The sequence below is a fragment of the Pseudophryne corroboree genome, chromosome 2 (genome assembly GCF_028390025.1).
Source record: "Pseudophryne corroboree isolate aPseCor3 chromosome 2, aPseCor3.hap2, whole genome shotgun sequence".
Lineage (NCBI taxonomy): Eukaryota > Metazoa > Chordata > Amphibia > Anura > Myobatrachidae > Pseudophryne > Pseudophryne corroboree.
In genome coordinates, this window is record NC_086445.1 from 1,024,133,768 (window position 1) to 1,024,152,666 (window position 18,899).

At 50.2% G+C, this 18,899-nt stretch overlaps 1 long non-coding RNA gene across 1 annotated transcript; it reads left to right on the forward strand.

The window, feature by feature from the left end:
- Positions 1-302: 302 nt before the first annotated feature.
- LOC134988294 (uncharacterized) lies at positions 303-10,964 on the forward strand. Its single transcript, XR_010193793.1, has 3 exons — positions 303-410; positions 7,869-8,135; positions 10,793-10,964. It is a non-coding gene; the product is annotated as an uncharacterized LOC134988294 (long non-coding RNA).
- Positions 10,965-18,899: the final 7,935 nt, after the last annotated feature.

Here is an 18,899-nt window from a genome sequence, read left to right on the forward strand (position 1 = left end):
CAGCGGTCTCTTGTAGCAGTCAGCCGGTCAGCTCTGGTAGGGATGAAGCTGTATGGATTGCACAAGGATAAATCACCTTGGACCAGGTGTGCAGAAGGCGGAGAATAAATATTTAATATATTACACGTTGTGCTCTCTATTTTACATAGCTATTGGATCAAGATCCACTCTACACCCCGATGTTTTCCCTGTGGAAACCAATGTAACCTGCTGCAGAAATCCTCAATATAATGCAGCCACAGGAGCAAATCAGAAGTGCCCCTGCACAGATCAATGTGTGAAGTGGAGGTGACATCACACAACACACAGCTATGACCTCATCCCTGCAGGGTATGAAAGGCAGCCACACACTGAGAGGGTTCTAAGTCCTGTAACATCTTCAGGAATGTGCCCATGCAAGTCATCGCTGCGTAAGTGTTACCTAATAGCCGTCTCTTTCCTCCCCCCCGTGCAGGGAAATGATGCAGATACGTCTGTGACAGCTAGTCGCCTATAGAGCTGATGTTTTATAGCATAAATACGTGAATTCTAAAGATCAGGATTAAGTAGCCTGGTGGCTCTGCCACGCAGGCTTGCTGGGACTTATTGTGCTATGACAGCTGGCGAGTCACAGATTGTGAACCTCTGCTGTACATGAAACCATTTTTTGGGACAGATATAGAAGGGTAAACTGGGATTTGTAGTGCCATAAAAGGTGGAGAGCCACAAGAATTATTTACATCTGCTGTAGGCTAAAGCATAGATTTCTCTATCGTCCTAAGTGGATGCTGGGGTTCCTGAAAGGACCATGGGGAATAGCGGCTCCGCAGGAGACAGGGCACAAAAAAGTAAAGCTTTACTAGGTCAGGTGGTGTGCACTGGCTCCTCCCCCTATGACCCTCCTCCAGACTCTAGTTAGATTTTGTGCCCGAACGAGAAGGGTGCAATCTAGGTGGCTCTCCTAAAGAGCTGCTTAGAGAAAGTTTAGTTTAGGTTTTTTTCTTTACAGTGAGTCCTGCTGGCAACAGGATCACTGCAACGTGGGACTTAGGGGGAAAGTAGTAAACTCACCTGCATGCAGAGTGGATTTGCTGCTTGGCTACTGGACACCATTAGCTCCAGAGGGATCGAACACAGGCCCAGCCGTGGAGTCCGGTCCCGGAGCCGCGCCGCCGACCCCCTTGCAGATGCTGAAGCGTGAAGAGGTCCGGAAACCGGCGGCTGAAGACTCCTCAGTCTTCATAAGGTAGCGCACAGCACTGCAGCTGTGCGCCATTTTCCTCTCAGCACACTTCACTGGGCAGTCACTGAGGGTGCAGAGCGCTGGGGGGGGGCGCTCTGAGAGGCAAATATAAACCTTATACAAGGCTAAAAATACCTCACATATAGCCCATAGGGGCTATATGGAGATATTTAACCCCTGCCTGACTGGAAAAATAGCGGGAGAAGAACCCGCCGAAAAAGGGGCGGGGCCTATCTCCTCAGCACACGGCGCCATTTTCTGTCACAGCTCCGCTGGTCAGAACGGCTCCCAGGTCTCTCCCCTGCACTGCACTACAGAAACAGGGTAAAACAGAGAGGGGGGGCACATTAATGGCTATATATATATATATTAAAGCAGCTATAAGGGAGCACTTAATATAAGGATATCTCTTGTATATATAGCGCTTTGTGGTGTGTGCTGGCAGACTCTCCCTCTGTCTCCCCAAAAGGGCTAGTGGGTCCTGTCTTCATTAGAGCATTCCCTGTGAGTTTGCGGTGTGTGTCGGTACGTGGTGTCGACATGTATGAGGACGATATTGGTGTGGAGGCGGAGCAATTGCCAAATATGCAGATGTCACCCCCCAGGGGGTCGACACCAGAATGGATGCCTTTATTTGTGGAATTACGTGATGGTTTATCTTCCCTTAAACAGTCAGTTGAGGACATGAGGCGGCCGGACAATCAATTAATGCCTGTCCAGGCGCCTCAAACACCGTCAGGGGCTGTAAAACGCCCTTTGCCTCAGTCGGTCGACACAGACCCAGACACGGGCACTGATTCCAGTGACGACGGTAGAAATTCAAACGTATTTTCCAGTAGGGCCACACGTTATATGATTTTGGCAATGAAGGAGACGTTACATTTAGCTGATACTACAGATACCGTAAAACAGGGTATTATGTATGGTGTGAAAAAACTACAAACAGTTTTTCCTGAATCAGAAGAATTAAATGACGTGTGTGATGAAGCGTGGGTTGCTCCTGATAAAAAGTTGATAATTTCAAAAAAGTTATTGGCATTATACCCTTTCCCGCCAGAGGTTAGGGCGCGCTGGGAAACACCCCCTAAGGTGGACAAGGCGCTCACACGCTTATCCAAACAAGTGGCGTTACCCTCTCCTGAGACGGCCGCACTTAAGGATCCATCAGATAGAAAGATGGAAGTTATTCAAAAGAATATATACACACATGCAGGTGTTATACTACGACCAGCTATAGCAACTGCCTGGATGTGCAGTGCTGGAGTAGTTTGGTCAGAATCCCTGATTGAAAATATTGATACCCTAGATAGGGACAATGTTTTACTGTCGTTAGAACAAATAAAGGATGCATTTATCTATATGCGTGATGCACAGAGGGATATTTGCACACTGGCATCTCGGGTGAGTGCTATGTCCATTTCAGCCAGAAGAGCCTTATGGACACGACAGTGGACAGGCGATGCGGATTCAAAACGTCACATGGAGGTTTTGCCGTATAAAGGGGAGGAGTTATTTGGAGTTGGTCTATCAGACTTGGTGGCCACGGCTACTGCCGGGAAATCCACTTTTTTACCTCAAGTCACTCCCCAACAGAGAAAGGCACCGACCTTTCAACCGCAGCCTTTTCGCTCCTACAAAAATAAGAGAGCAAAGGGCTTGTCGTACCTGCCACGAGGCAGAGGAAGAGGGAAGAGACACCAACAGGCAGCTCCTTCCCAGGAACAGAAGCCCTCCCCGGCTCCTGCAAAAACCTCAGCATGACGCTGGGGCCTCTCAAGCGGACTCGGGGACAGTGGGGGGCCGTCTCAAAAATTACAGCGCGCAGTGGGCTCACTCGCAGGTAGACCCCTGGATCCTGCAGATAATATCTCAGGGGTACAGGTTGGAATTAGAGACGGATCCTCCTCATCGTTTCCTGAAGTCTGCCTTACCAACCGTCTCTTCCGAAAGGGAGAGGGTGTTGGAAGCCATTCACAAGCTGTACGCTCAGCAGGTGATAGTCAAAGTACCCCTATTACAACAAGGAAAGGGGTATTATTCCACTCTATTTGTGGTACCGAAGCCGGATGGCTCGGTAAGGCCTATTCTAAATCTGAAGTCCTTGAACCTCTACATAAAAAAGTTCAAGTTCAAGATGGAGTCACTCAGAGCAGTGATAGCGAACCTGGAAGAAGGGGACTTTATGGTATCCTTGGACATCAAGGATGCGTATCTACACGTTCCGATTTACCCCGCACACCAGGGGTACCTCAGGTTCATTGTTCAAAACTGTCACTATCAGTTTCAGACGCTGCCGTTCGGATTGTCCACGGCGCCTCGGGTCTTTACCAAGGTAATGGCCGAGATGATGATTCTTCTTCGAAGAAAAGGCGTATTAGTTATCCCATACTTGGACGATCTCCTAATAAGGGCAAGGTCCAGAGAACAGCTGGAGACAGCTTTAGCACTATCTCAAGAGGTGCTAAGACAACACGGGTGGATTCTGAATATTCCAAAATCCCATTTAATCCCGACAACTCGTCTGCTGTTCCTAGGAATGATTCTGGACACGGTTCAGAAAAAGGTTTTCCTTCCAGAGGAAAAAGCCAAGGAGTTATCCGATCTGGTCAGGAACCTCCTAAAACCAGGAAAAGTGTCAGTACATCAATGCACAAGAGTCCTGGGAAAAATGGTGGCTTCTTACGAAGCAATTCCATTCGGCAGATTCCATGCAAGAATATTCCAAAGGGATCTGTTGGACAAATGGTCAGGGTCGCATCTGCAGATGCACCTGCGAATAACCCTGTCACCAAAGACAAGGGTGTCACTTCTGTGGTGGTTGCAGAAGGCTCACCTATTAGAAGGCCGCAGATTCGGCATTCAGGATTGGATCCTGGTGACCACGGACGCCAGCCTGAGAGGCTGGGGAGCAGTCACACAAGGAAGAAACTTCCAGGGAGTATGGACGAGTCTGGAAAAGTCTCTTCACATAAACATTCTGGAACTAAGAGCAATCTACAATGCTCTAAGCCAGGCGGAACTTCTCCTGCAAGGAAAGCCGGTGTTGATTCAGTCGGACAACATCACGGCGGTCGCCCATGTAAACAGGCAGGGCGGCACAAGAAGCAGGAGTGCAATGACAGAAGCTGCCAAGATTCTTCGCTGGGCGGAGAATCACGTGATAGCACTGTCAGCAGTGTTCATCCCGGGCGTGGACAACTGGGAAGCAGACTTCCTCAGCAGACACGATCTTCATCCGGGAGAGTGGGGTCTACATCCAGAAGTCTTCAACATGTTAATAGACCGTTGGGAAAGACAAATTGTAGACATGATGGCGTCTCGCCTCAACAAGAAACTGGACAAATATTGCGCCAGGTCAAGAGATCCACAGGCAATAGCTGTGGACGCACTGGTAACTCCTTGGGTGTACCAGTCAGTGTATGTGTTTCCTCCTCTGCCGCTCATACCAAAGGTATTGAAGATCATACGGCAAAGAAGAGTAAGAACAATACTAGTGGTTCCGGATTGGCCGAGAAGGACTTGGTATCCGGAACTTCAAGAGATGCTCACGGACGAACCGTGGCCTCTACCTCTGAGAAGGGACCTGCTACAGCAGGGTCCCTGTCTTTTTCAAGACTTACCGCGGCTGCGTTTGACGGCATGGCGGTTGAACGCCAGATCCTAAAAGGGAAAGGCATTCCAGAAGAAGTCATTCCTACCTTGATTAAGGCACGGAAGGAAGTCACCGTGAAACATTATCACCGCATTTGGCGAAAATATGTAGCGTGGTGCGAGGATCGGAGGGTTCCGACGGAGGAATTCCAACTGGGTCGTTTCCTACATTTCCTGCAATCAGGATTATCTATGGGTCTCAAATTGGGATCCATTAAGGTTCAAATTTCGGCCCTGTCAATATTCTTCCAAAAAGAATTGGCCTCTGTCCCTGAGGTCCAGACTTTTGTCAAGGGAGTACTGCATATACAGCCTCCTGTGGTGCCTCCGGTGGCACCGTGGGATCTAAATGTAGTTTTAGATTTCCTCAAATCCCATTGGTTTGAACCATTGAAAAAGGTGGATTTGAAATATCTCACATTGAAAGTGACTATGTTACTAGCCCTGGCCTCTGCCAGGAGAGTATCTGAATTGGCGGCTTTATCTTATAAAAGTCCTTATCTAATCTTCCATTCGGATAGGGCAGAACTGCGGACTCGTCCGCATTTTCTCCCTAAAGTGGTATCAGCATTTCATCTGAACCAACCTATTGTGGTGCCTGCGGCCACTAGCGACTTGGAGGACTCCAAGTTGTTGGACGTTGTCAGAGCCTTAAAAATATACATTGCAAGGACGGCTGGAGTCAGAAAATCTGACTCGCTGTTTATATTGTATGCACCCAACAAGTTGGGCGCACCTGCTTCTAAGCAGTCGATTGCTCGTTGGATTTGTAACACAATTCAACTTGCACATTCTGTGGCAGGCCTGCCACAGCCTAAAACTGTAAAAGCCCACTCCACAAGGAAGGTGGGCTCATCTTGGGCGGCTGCCCGAGGGGTCTCGGCATTACAACTCTGCCGAGCAGCTACGTGGTCGGGGGAGAACACGTTTGTAAAATTTTACAAATTTGATACCCTGGCAAAGGAGGACCTGGAGTTCTCTCATTCGGTGCTGCAGAGTCATCCGCACTCTCCCGCCCGTTTGGGAGCTTTGGTATAATCCCCATGGTCCTTTCAGGAACCCCAGCATCCACTTAGGACGATAGAGAAAATAAGAATTTACTTACCGATAATTCTATTTCTCGGAGTCCGTAGTGGATGCTGGGCGCCCATCCCAAGTGCGGATTATCTGCAATACTTGTACATAGTTATTGTTAACTAATTCGGGTTATTGTTAAGGAGCCATCTTTAAGAGGCCCTTTCTGTTGTCATACTGTTAACTGGGTTTAGATCACAAGTTGTACGGTGTGATTGGTGTGGCTGGTATGAGTCTTACCCGGGATTCAAAATGCCTCCCTTATTGTGTATGCTCGTCCGGGCACAGTACCTAACTGGAGTCTGGAGGAGGGTCATAGGGGGAGGAGCCAGTGCACACCACCTGACCTAGTAAAGCTTTACTTTTTTGTGCCCTGTCTCCTGCGGAGCCGCTATTCCCCATGGTCCTTTCAGGAACCCCAGCATCCACTACGGACTCCGAGAAATAGAATTATCGGTAAGTAAATTCTTATTTTTACTGCAGAATGGCGAGTCATGTGCATATGAATATTACATGTGAATAAGATGAAGATGTAGAGATGGTCAATCTCAAATGACCACGTGAGATTATGGGGTCTATGTACTAAGTTTTGGAGCAGGGATGGAGAACCTTCGGCCCTTTAGCTGTTGTTGAACTACACATCCCAGCATGCCCATGGTCAAATAGCAAAACTGTAGCAAGGCATGCTGGTATGTGTAGTTCAACAACGGCTGGAATGCCAAAGGTTCCCCATCCCGGTCTTGGAGAGAGATAAAGTACCAACCAACTAGTGCCTGTCATTTTTCAAACACTGTGGCCCAAATGTATTAAGCGTTAAGATAAATCTGAGATGCATAAGGAGAGATAAATGACCAATCAGCTCCTAACTGTCATTTTTCAAACAGCCTGTGACATGGCAGTTAGGAAGCTGATTGGCTGGTCATTTTGGCCACAGCCTGTAACGTGACAGTTAGCAGAGGATTAGCTGCTGCGTTATCTCCGTCCACTTTATCACTCTCCAGGGCTTAGTAAATAGATCCCACAGTTACAGAAGGGAACAGATGCAAACACCAGGGTTACAGAACTCTTCGCAGGACATTACGGTTTGTAGAACTGGAATTTAAGGTCAGCAAAAAAAAAAAATATATATATTATATATCTAGATAGATATTTACACAGAGACGAAATAGAGAACATGACAACAGAGAAGACAATCTCTTAAAAAAAGAAGTTTTTAAGCAGAAATATAAATTGTTATTGTATAACAAAAATGCTAAAAATAAGGTTTCGATAAATATTCTGGGCAGCGTGTTTCTAATCTAAAGGGGGTCGCTGTTACTACAAACATGATGATTGGGGCCTGTCTCTAAAGGGGGGTACCCACAGAGATATCCGTGCTTAAATTCTAAGCAATCGAATAGATTGGCAGGCTGACTGAGCGCGCGATGACTGGTGACTAAAGACGCCGCGTTAGAACCCGGAAACTCATTCTTTCGCTGCAGGCGGGGAAAGAACTCTGAATGGGGAACGGTCAGCGGCGGGGGAACCTCTGATCAGATGCGCTGTGCCGATGATGTTAGTGATAAATTAGCCGTTACTTATCGGGGTGATAAGAGAAGACACTTAACAGGTCATTTCATCCATCGTACAAAGATAGGCCCCATAGTCACAGCATAAATCTTCCCCTATAGAACAATAGCGCCAGCAGCCACCCACAGGCCATGAGTAGGTACTGCAGCTGCCAAGTAAATCATGTTTGTATTGCATATGAACGATGTATTCCCTAGCAATGGCTGCTCTTACACCACCACTGTAGAACTGGGGCTCGGGGATACAATAATCTGCATACAGCGCACACATCCCATTTCCTGTGTAAGGTTTATCCTCCTCTAACATATAACGCATTTATGTATATCATTTATATGTCTCTGTCTAATTACAGCTAAGGTCTGGCCCTTTGGACCCAGCCACCATCCTTCTAAGCTGGTGGTCTGCCTTCTCCATAACACAGCGTACCAGTGCCCCATGAAGCACCATAAACACCAGCATGTATGCGATAGCCACATGGGGTCCGGGAGCTGTCCCACGTATAGGGGATGTAAGAACTGGTGCCTGTACAGGTGCCCTCTGTGCCACCCCAAAGACTAAAGTCATCATAAAAAACTGAAGCGGTCAGAAGAGCAGATATTTGACATAGACAAAAAACAAGGTGAGGCCATCATTATGTGGACAGTTACGTAGTGTGTACGTAGGGCGTGGTTCAGAGATGGACACAGTGGGTATAGCTGCTGCAGGAGGTGTCTTGTGTGAATAGAGGCCTCCTGACAGCTTCTCTGATCCGCTGCGAGGACGAAGCATCGGAACATCTGCGTGACCCTCAGGTCACCCAGGATGGCCGAGGGATTTGCGCTGATGAAGCTGGACGCAGCCACTGGCTTCAGCATGACCAGAAAACAGACCCTGTTTTCTGAAACACTGGCCGAGCCCGCCCCTTCCCCGCTCCCAAACAGCCGATACGGCAGGTCCACCATGCTGCAGCTTAGGAGACATAGCAACCGTCAGATCTGCATGTGCGCAGTACAGACCCTGTGAATGTGCAGATGGACAAACATCGGAGATGTACATAAACCATCGGATTTGTGAACATCTCTGAACTAGGCCCATAGTGTGTACAATTACATGCACGTTGCATCAGTGAGGGGCAGCCGACGTTATTGCAGATAGGCGTCTCTTTCTTAAGTTTATAGATTTAACTTAATACAGGTTGAGTATCCCTTATCCAAAATGCCCGGGACCAGAAGTATTTTGGATATGGGATTTTTCCGTATTTTGGAATAATTGCATATCATAATGAGATATCATGGTGATAGGACCCAAGTCTAAGCACAGAATGCATTTATGTTTCATATACACCTTATACACACAGCCTGAAGGTCATTTTAGCCAATATTTTTTATAACTTTGTGCATTAAACAAAGTGTGTCTACATTCACACAATTCATTTATGTTTCATATACACCTTATACACACAGCCTGAAGGTCATTTAATACAATATTTTTAATAACTTTGAGTATTAAACAAAGTTTGTGTACATTGAGCCATCAGAAAACAAAGGTTTCACTAGCTCAGTCTCACTCAAAAAAGTCCGTATTTTGGAATATTTGGATATGGGATACTCAACCTGTACTGAGATAAGAGTAATGTGTGGCCCTTTTGAAGGCTATAGGGCCACACAATGCAGCCCCTAACGTGTATCTGGTTCGGGTCTGTCACCATATACACACAATATATTACCTAACGCGGGTTGGTTTGTACCTCTTGCTCAGTATTGCACAAAGGACATGGGGGATGATTCAAACCTGATCTATAGCACATCTACGATCAGTTTCTCTGACATGTGGGGGTACGCCCAGCACAGTGCTAGTCCGCCCCACATGTCAGGCCCTACCCGCCAAGTAGCTCCCTAGCCGCACTGGCAGGCGGCTACCCGCCGCGGTCCGGGTCACAGCGTCTGCGTGTGATGTCACGCAGCCCCCGCGGCCCGTCACCGCCACAGTCCGGACACACCTGCGTTGTCTGGACCACGCCCCGCCGACGGCATTCTAACGCCGTTTTGGCATGCCCCCTCCCGCCCAGCGACCGCATCTCACTGGCCTGACAGAGTGCGTGCACACACCACAAACGGCTTCAGACTGCGATCGCTGCTATTGCAGCGATTGGTTCTGAATTAGGCTCATGCTTAGCTCACATGCAATCTGTGCACCATACATCTGTGTATCAGGATTACAGGTAGTCACATATTACTACCTTTGAATAAACAAGAAATGCCAACTGCGCTCAAAAATATATTTTTATATAATTAAAATTGATATCACAAATACACATATACATATAAACACCTAAGTACTAAAATCAGACACTACTAGAGGATGTTGTAAAGTCCTGCAACGCATGCGTTGATGTGCAAAAAAACAGGTATCCAGATGAAGGAGGATATTTACCAAGGGGGGGGGCCACATCTCTGACCTGGGCACCTTTGAGGACTCCTGCAAGTGACTTACAGGACGCTGTTTACCATCTGGAGATTCCAGTCCTATTTGGTGTGGATATCAATAAAGGGAGAACCACCATCTTTGCTGCGAGGGATAGAGAGTTTGCTCCAGAACCCCGCCAGGTGGGATACCCGGCTGAACTACCACCAAGGACTTGGTAAATATCCTCCTTCATCTGGATACCTGTTTTTTTTGCACATCAACGCATGCGTTGCAGGACTTTACAACATCCTCCAACAATCAGCTGATCATCAGCTAATAATAATTTTTTGTTCACACAAAGATTGCCCCTAGTGAAAAATCACTTACAGAGAGTGGCTCATTTAGGCTCAAATTCTCATATTGTATGTTTCAACACTAGTAGTGTCTGATTTTAGTACTTAGGTGTTTATATGTATATGTGTATTTGTGATATCAATTTTAATTATATAAAAATATATTTTTGAGCGCAGTTGGCATTTCTTGTTTATTCATATGTATGTTTTTTTGGGGTGAACAGCTATCATCCCGTTTCCAACAGCAGCTTAGGAAACCAGCTCAGTTACAGCGCCTGTTTTCTCTTCACCATTTATGGTGAAGTGTTTTACATATTACTACCTTACCCGTCACGTCATAGGCGCTCTTTCATACGACGGATGTTCTAGCAGTTGCTGCCTTCCGCTGGGTAACAGGTAGAGGACTCGGAGACGGCGCGATGTGTATCACACCTGTGTCAGAGAGCAGAACAGCAGCTATTAGTGGTGGGATGAGATGGTCAAACACTAAAAAAAAATGTATTTCCTAAATTGAAACATGTCTATTGCGTATCCGCAGGAAGGAACTGGGACCCCTCATACCCAACGTGATGTCTGAATGGTGGAGCTGAGTAAGAGTAACACTTCTGACCTTACGTATCAAGATGATCCTTCAGTGGCATACAGCATTCAGACCCTGTTACTAGGGACAACTCCTAAGGCATAGAATTAAAGGCACAAATCAAAGTCCACTCTGCTTACGTCTTTATTGCAATTTACATTTTAAATCATAAAAGTTTACCAACACACAGGGATGTACAGTGCATCATATGTAAAAGTCGTATTGTAGCACTAACTCTTTCAGTGCTAAGGATGAGTCCGGCTTGTCCTCAGCATGTACCTCAACAGTACAAAAGCAATAAAACTCCCACTTAATGATAATGTCAATGCACCACAGAGAGCCGCCACTGAGCCCTGCCCTACTGAAGAATAATATGCAGCGCAAGCGAATAGGGGGGAGCACTAAAGGCTCGTCATCTCGCCCGTTCTGGCACCATCACACTGGGCAGAGAGGAACGTTGTCCCTACTAAGAACATTGGGGCGAATGCAGAGATCCAGAACCGAACATGTGCAAGTATGAGTGACGTAAAGTCCTATGCAGCTCAGCCCCAACTCCGCCAGCAACTAACTGGGCTGTGACAGAGCGTTCTGACATAGGCAACGCTCAGCGAGGGTGTGCCGATGGAATTGCGGACTATGCACAGTTGTCCGGAAGCAGAAATACGTCTGTATTACAGATGGATCAGTTGCACCAAGGACAGTGCTGGTGCCAGTGTGCCCTGTTGATGAGAACGGGTATGTAACCAAGCGTCGGATTAGATGCGCACAGCACTACATATGGGTGACAATGTAAGAGCAATAATGACTGACTTACGTGTCACACTACACAGGCCCATACTATGTACTAATAATGTTGGAGTCCCCCTTGTTTTGGGATTCCCACATAATCCTTTTGGAACTGGGCAGCAAAAAGGGGACTTTCTGATCATGGTTAAATGTATAAAAGACCCAGCATGACCAGAATGACTGGGAAGCCGATTTCCTGAGGAGCGTTGCAGAGATGACTGTCCACCTATGTACTAAAGTACACAGAGCCCCGGTGCTCTGCATTTGGCGCAGGTAGGCAGGTCAAGCATTGGCTGCATCCAGGCCACAGATAACCACAGGCAGGTAAAGCACCAGTTCCTGCATCCGGGCAGAAGATAACCACAGGCAGGTAAAGCACCAGTTCCTGCATCCGGGCAGCAGATACTCACAGGCAGGTAAAGCACCAGTTCCTGCATCCAGGCAACAGATACCCACAGGCAGGTAAAGCACCACTTCCTGCATCCAGGCAGCAGATACCCACAGGCAGGTAAAGCACCAGTTCCTCAATCCAGACAGCAGATAACCACAGGCAGGTAAAGCACCAGTTCCAGCATCCAGGCAGAAGATAACCACAGACAGGTAAAGCACCAGTTAGCAGCATCCAGGCAGAAGATAACCACAGGCAGGTAAAGCACCACTTCCTGCATCCAGGCAGAAGATAACCACAGGCAGGTAAAGCACCAGTTCCAGCATCCAGGCAGAAGATAACCACAGGCAGGTAAAGCACCAGTTCCTGCATCCAGGCAGCAGATACCCACAGGCAGGTAAAGCACCAGTTCCTGCATCCAGGCAGCAGATACCCACAGGCAGGTAAAGCACCACTTCCTGCATCCAGGCAGCTGATACTCACATGTACAGCACCAGTGGAGCTCGGCAGATTAGACCATCCTGCTACACCCGCTCAGCACCAACATTTCATTTATAAATTAAATCAACAAATACACAATTGTTTTCACCGCGGCTGCCACTAGAGGGTGCCCAACGGCAGCAATTCAATTGTTCTGCCGCTTGGGGGCACAATGACAGCGGAGGACACATTTCTCTCGCACTCTCCAAAAGTACAAGTAAAAATGTGTTCTAACTGGGCACTTGGACGCCCAAAGCAGGGAGATTAGACGGGCTGAGCTATACCCTGTCTGATTAGGTGCGACATGGATGATTTTTGGATGCCCAAAACAATTGAATCTGCCCCTATATATTTATACTATGGAAGGATTAGATCAGTGGTTCTCAAACTCCGGGGTCATTTACTAAGCCACGGAAGGTGATAAAGTACCAGCCAATCAGCTCCTAACTGTCATTTTTAAAACCCAGCCTGTAACATGGCAGTTAGGAGCTGATCGGCTGGTACTCATTCTCCGACCATGTTATCTCCATCCAAGACTTAAGGCCCGTACACACTGGTTGATGTATCGGCCGTTCTCTTGAACGGCCGATACATCGCGTGACCGTCGGCCAGTGTGTACGGGCGATACGTCTGTGAACTCCGTCGTTCACAGACGTATCGCGTCGGCCGCGCAGCACAGCCGACAGCCAATATATCTAACGATATATTGGCCCGTCGCTGTGTGTGTACGGGGCGGTCGTCCGACCGCCCGTACACATGCTGCGGCGGCCGGCGGTGATTGACAGGTGAACTGGGCGGGCGCGAGCGCCCGCCCAGTTCATGACGTCAGTCTCCCGACGGATCGGGCTGTGTGTATGCACAGCACACTGCCCGATCCGTACATAGATATATCTGCAGATCAATTGATCTGCAGATATATCTAATAGTGTGTACCCACCTTTAGGCCAGTGGTTCTCAAACTCGGTCCTCAGGACCCCACACAGTGCATGTTTTGCAGGTAACCCAGCAGGTGCACAGGTGTATTAATTACTCACTGACACATTTTAAAAGGTCCACAGGTGGAGCTAATTATCTCACTTGTGATTCTGTGAGAAGACCTGTAAAACATGCACTGTGTGGGGTCCTGAGGACCGAGTTTGAGAACCTGTGTCCTATATAATAGCCCTATTCTGTGACCTTGTGATTCATTTGCTAACGCTGGGCGGAGTCACAACAGTGGGCGGAGTTATTCAAATGAGTCACAGAGATCTGGCCAAATCTACAGGAGACTAGGAGCAGAAGCAGATAGCATGGGCATTGGGCATGGCACAGGCAGGGGTGCAGACCTCCCAGCTTTCTGCAGGAGCTTTCTCCAGGCAGAAGGAGGGACACACACACACACACACTCGGCGGAAAGGGGGCGTGGCTTCACGGGAGGGCCCCGTTTTCGTCAGTGAGGGGGCTTGCCCAGCGCTCTGTGAGCTGCTGGCATGCCCCCAGGGCTGATTATGCACAGGGCACTTGAGACAGGGGAGCCCTATCTCATTGCTGTGCCTGCTGTGGGTTGGGGGCGTGGCCTAATCGCGGCCCGCGCGGCCACGCCCCCTTATGCAAATTCCTATTTTTATTTTTATTTTTTTTATGGGATTTTGGCCCCTCAGCTAGGGCTAAATCCAGAGGACGTGGTCGCTCCCCCTACACACCCGCACAGGCAGAAGAAAGCAGGGAGACTGCTGCCTCCCTGCGACACCACAGACCTGCCAATATGCAGCAGCGTGTGCTGACTGTAGCACAATGCTGCCGCTGTTGCTGGCAGGACGGGGGGAGCTTCTGAGCTGGGACAGAGCTACTCCAGCCGGGTTGCCCCCTAAAACTGTGGGGCCAACGGTACGTATCCCCTGGCCACCCCCCACCCCCCCCTTAATCCGGCTCTGCTGCTGGAACCCCCCCCGTAATCCGTACCCCCTGATGCCCCCTCTCCCTCTGTCTCCACTATTCACCGCTGCTCTGCTAAGCAGAACAGCGAGTACAGGAGCTTTCCAACTGCCCCCCCCCCCCCCCCCACTGCCGGACACTGCGACCCGCGGGTGGGACAGCGGGACAGACACCAAAAAATTGGACTGTCCCGCGAAAATCGGGACATTTGGGAGGTATGGGGGTGTGTGAGGGGTATGTCATACAGACAGACGGGCACCGGCTCACTGTGTGCTTGACCCCCCACATCGGCATACTCAGCAGGGTCTCTCTGGTGCAGAGGAGCGTCACTTTCTGGCACACTCCACGCTTCTTAGCTGCAGTTTAGTGGGGCACCTGCCGCTGTGCACGTTCCATACTGCCTCTGTTATCTCCAGCCCCGGCAACCCCACCGCTAGCTGCAGCGCTGCCACCCGCAGTGGAGTGCGCCCAGCTCATTCACACACTTTAGCTGGCGGGTAGCGCTGCAGAAATCCGAGCTGCTTGCAGGCTCTGACCCACTCCTCCCTCCAGCCGCAGCGTCTCCTGGGAGCTAACCAGTCACTCCCAGTCTCCCCTTACCACAGTGCCCGGAAGCCGTGAGGTCCGCGCCACGTGCATGCTATGACCCCCTCCTCCCTCCAGCCGCAGCATCTCCTGGGGGCTAACCAGTCATTTCCAGTCTCACCTTACCACAGTGCCCGGCAGCTGCGCGAGGTCTGCGGTGTGTGACTGAGGAGTGGGGGGGAGGGATGTGGATGGGCAGAGAAAGCAGGACTCCAGCCTGAGAGAGTCAGCCATGCCAAGTCTCCAGCAGCAGCAGATCCCAACAGGTTGGAATGGAACAGCAGCAGCCAGCAGCAGTGACTCCGGTAAGACACATCTGTCTGTCACCACTGTTTTGTCCCTAATACCAATCTCTCCCGTGCCCTGTGTTCTGTCATGTCCCTGTCACCCCTGGCCTTGCCCTGCCACCCTTATTCTGGCCCTTTCACCCTTATCCTGGCCCTGTCACCCTTATCCTGGCCCTGTCACCCTTATGCTGGCCCTGTTAGCCCTATCCTGGCCCTGTCACCCCTGTGCTTGCCCTGTCAACCCTATACTGGCCCCGTCACCCCTGTCCTGGTCCTGCCGCCCCTACCCTGGCCCTGTCACCCCTATCCTGTCCCTATCATTTCTGTCCTGGCCCTGTCACCCCTGTCCTGGCCCCGTCACCCCTGTCCTGGCACCGTCACCCCTGTCCTGGCCCCGTCAACCCTGTACTGACCCTGTCACCCCTGTCCTGGCCCTGTTACTGCATACCCTCCAACTACCTTTTATGGCATGTACAGTACCCGCAGCGCCTCCAGACCTCTCCCCAATGCACTACACCTCCGCACCTTCCCCTCCACCACATGCGGCACTCCACCCCTCCCCCACATGCTGTGCCTCCAGACCCCCTACACCACCCGTGGCTCCCACTCCTCCACCCCTTCACCACCCACAGCACCTCCAGGCCCCTTCCACCATTCACCCCCCTTATACGTCTCCCCCCACACCTGCCCCCCTCCACCCGCAGCATCTGCAGACACCCTCCTCCATCAGCGGTCCCCCCCTCACCCACCCCTCCCCCAATGGCACCCCCGCACCTGCCCCTCCACCACCTGCAGCACCTCCCGACCTCCTTTCCCATCCGCTGCAACACCCGTACCTGCCCCTACCCTACCCATGGTGCCTGCGGTCCCCTACCCAACCCCCGGCACACCCATCCCACAGCACCTCCGGAACCCTTCACCCATCCACAACATCCCCACACCTGCCCCTCTCCCACCCGTGGCACCCCTGCCCCTCCCCCACCTGCAGTGCATCCGGACCCCTCCCCCATCTGCATCCCCCACTCCTCTGCCCCTCCCCCACGCGCAGCACCTCCCGAACCTTCCCCATCCGGGCCCCACCCCCACTTCTGCCTCCCCTCCACCCGCAGCATCTACAGACACCATCCGCAGTCCCCCCCGCACCCGCTACATTCTGTACATCGTGCCCTGCAGGTGCTGTTCACCCCGTCGCAAGGGGCTGCGCCTCCTTCACCATCGCACGCCCTTTCATTGTGCAATATTTAACCACTAACAAAGGAATGCAGGTAATACTCCATATAATACAAATATTAAACCCCAGAAAGGCATGCAAGGGTTAAGGGGGCGTAGCCCCTTGCGACGGTGTGAAGAGCGCCCGTAGGGCGCGATGAAGCACCTAGTATATATAGAAGTATAGATATGCACAAAAAATAAGAATTTACTTACCGATAATTCTATTTCTCGTAGTCCGTAGTGGATGCTGGGAACTCCGTAAGGACCATAGGAATAGCGGCTCCGCAGGAGTCTGGGCACAAAAATAAAGCTTTAGGACTACCTGGTGTGCACTGGCTCCTCCCCCTATGACCCTCCTCCAAGCCTCAGTTAGGATACTGTGCCCGGACGAGCGTACACAATAAGGAAGGATTTTGAATCCCGGGTAAGACTCATACCAGCCACACCAATCACACCGTACAACTTGTGATCTGAACCCAGTTAACAGTATGATAACAGAGGAGCCTCTGGAAAGATGGCTCACAACAACAATAACTATGTACAAGTATTGCAGACAATCCGCACTTGGGATGGGCGCCCAGCATCCACTACGGACTACGAGAAATAGAATTATCGGTAAGTAAATTCTTATTTTCTCTGACGTCCTAGTGGATGCTGGGAACTCCGTAAGGACCATGGGGATTATACCAAAGCTCCCAAACGGGCGGGAGAGTGCGGATGACTCTGCAGCACCGAATGAGAGAACTCCAGGTCCTCCTCAGCCAGGGTATCAAATTTGTAGAATTTAGCAAACGTGTTTGCCCCTGACCAAGTAGCTGCTCGGCAAAGTTGTAAAGCCGAGACCCCTCGGGCAGCCGCCCAAGATGAGCCCACCTTCCTTGTGGAATGGGCTTTTACAGATTTTGGCTGTGGCAGGCCTGCCACAGAATGTGCAAGCTGAATTGTACTACAAATCCAACGAGCAATAGTCTGCTTAGAAGCAGGAGCACCCAGCTTGTTGGGTGCATACAGGATAAACAGCGAGTCAGATTTTCTGACTCCAGCCGTCCTGGAAACATATATTTTCAGGGCCCTGACAACGTCCAGCAACTTGGAGTCCTCCAAGTCCCTAGTAGCCGCAGGCACCACAATAGGCTGGTTCAGGTGAAACGCTGACACCACCTTAGGGAGAAACTGAGGATGAGTCCTCAATTCCGCCCTGTCCGAATGGAAAATCAGATAAGGGCTTTTACAGGATAAAGCCGCCAATTCTGACACGCGCCTGGCCGAAGCCAGGGCCAACAGCATGACCACTTTCCATGTGAGATATTTTAAATCCACAGATTTAAGTGGTTCAAACCAATGTGATTTGAGGAACCCCAAAACTACATTGAGATCCCAAGGTGCCACTGGAGGCACAAAAGGAGGCTGTATATGCAGCACCCCCTTGACAAACGTCTGAACTTCAGGAACTGAAGCCAGTTCTTTCTGGAAGAAAATCGACAGGGCCGAAATTTGAACCTTAATGGACCCCAATTTTAGGCCCATAGACACTCCTGTTTGCAGGAAATGCAGGAATCGCCCCAGTTGAAATTCCTCCGTTGGGGCCTTCCTGGCCTCGCACCACGCAACATATTTCCACCAAATGCGGTGATAATGCTTTGCGGTCACATCCTTCCTGGCCTTGATCAGGGTAGGGATGACTTCCTCCGGAATGCCTTTTTCCTTCAGGATCCGGCGTTCAACCGCCATGCCGTCAAACGCAGTCGCGGTAAGTCTTGGAACAGACAGGGTCCTTGTTGGAGCAGGTCCCTTCTTAGAGGTAGAGGCCAAGGGTCCTCTGTGAGCATCTCTTGAAGTTCCGGGTACCAAGTCCTTCTTGGCCAATCCAGAGCCACGAGTATAGTTCTTACTCCTCTCCGTCTTATAATTCTCAGTACCTTGGATATGAGAGGCAGAGGAGGGAACACATACACTGACTGGTACACCCACGGTGTTACCAGAGCGTCCACAGCTATTGCCTGAGGGTCCCTTGACCTGGCGCAATACCTGTCCAATTTGTTGAGGCGGGACGCCATCATGTCCACCTTTGGTTTTTCCCAACGGATTACAATCATGTGGAAGACTTCTGGGTGAAGTCCCCACTCTCCCGGGTGGAGGTCGTGCCTGCTGAGGAAGTCTGCTTCCCAGTTGTCCACCCCCGGAATGAACACTGCTGACAGTGCTATCACATGATTTTCCGCCCAGCGAAGAATCCTTGCAGCTTCTGCCATTGCCCTCCTGCTTCTTGTGTCGCCCTGTCTGTTTACGTGGGCGACTGCCGTGATGTTGTCTGACTGGATCAGCACCGGCTGACCTTGAAGCAGAGGTCTTGCTAGGCTTAGAGCATTGTAAATGGCCCTTAGCTCCAGGATATTTATGTGAAGTGATGTCT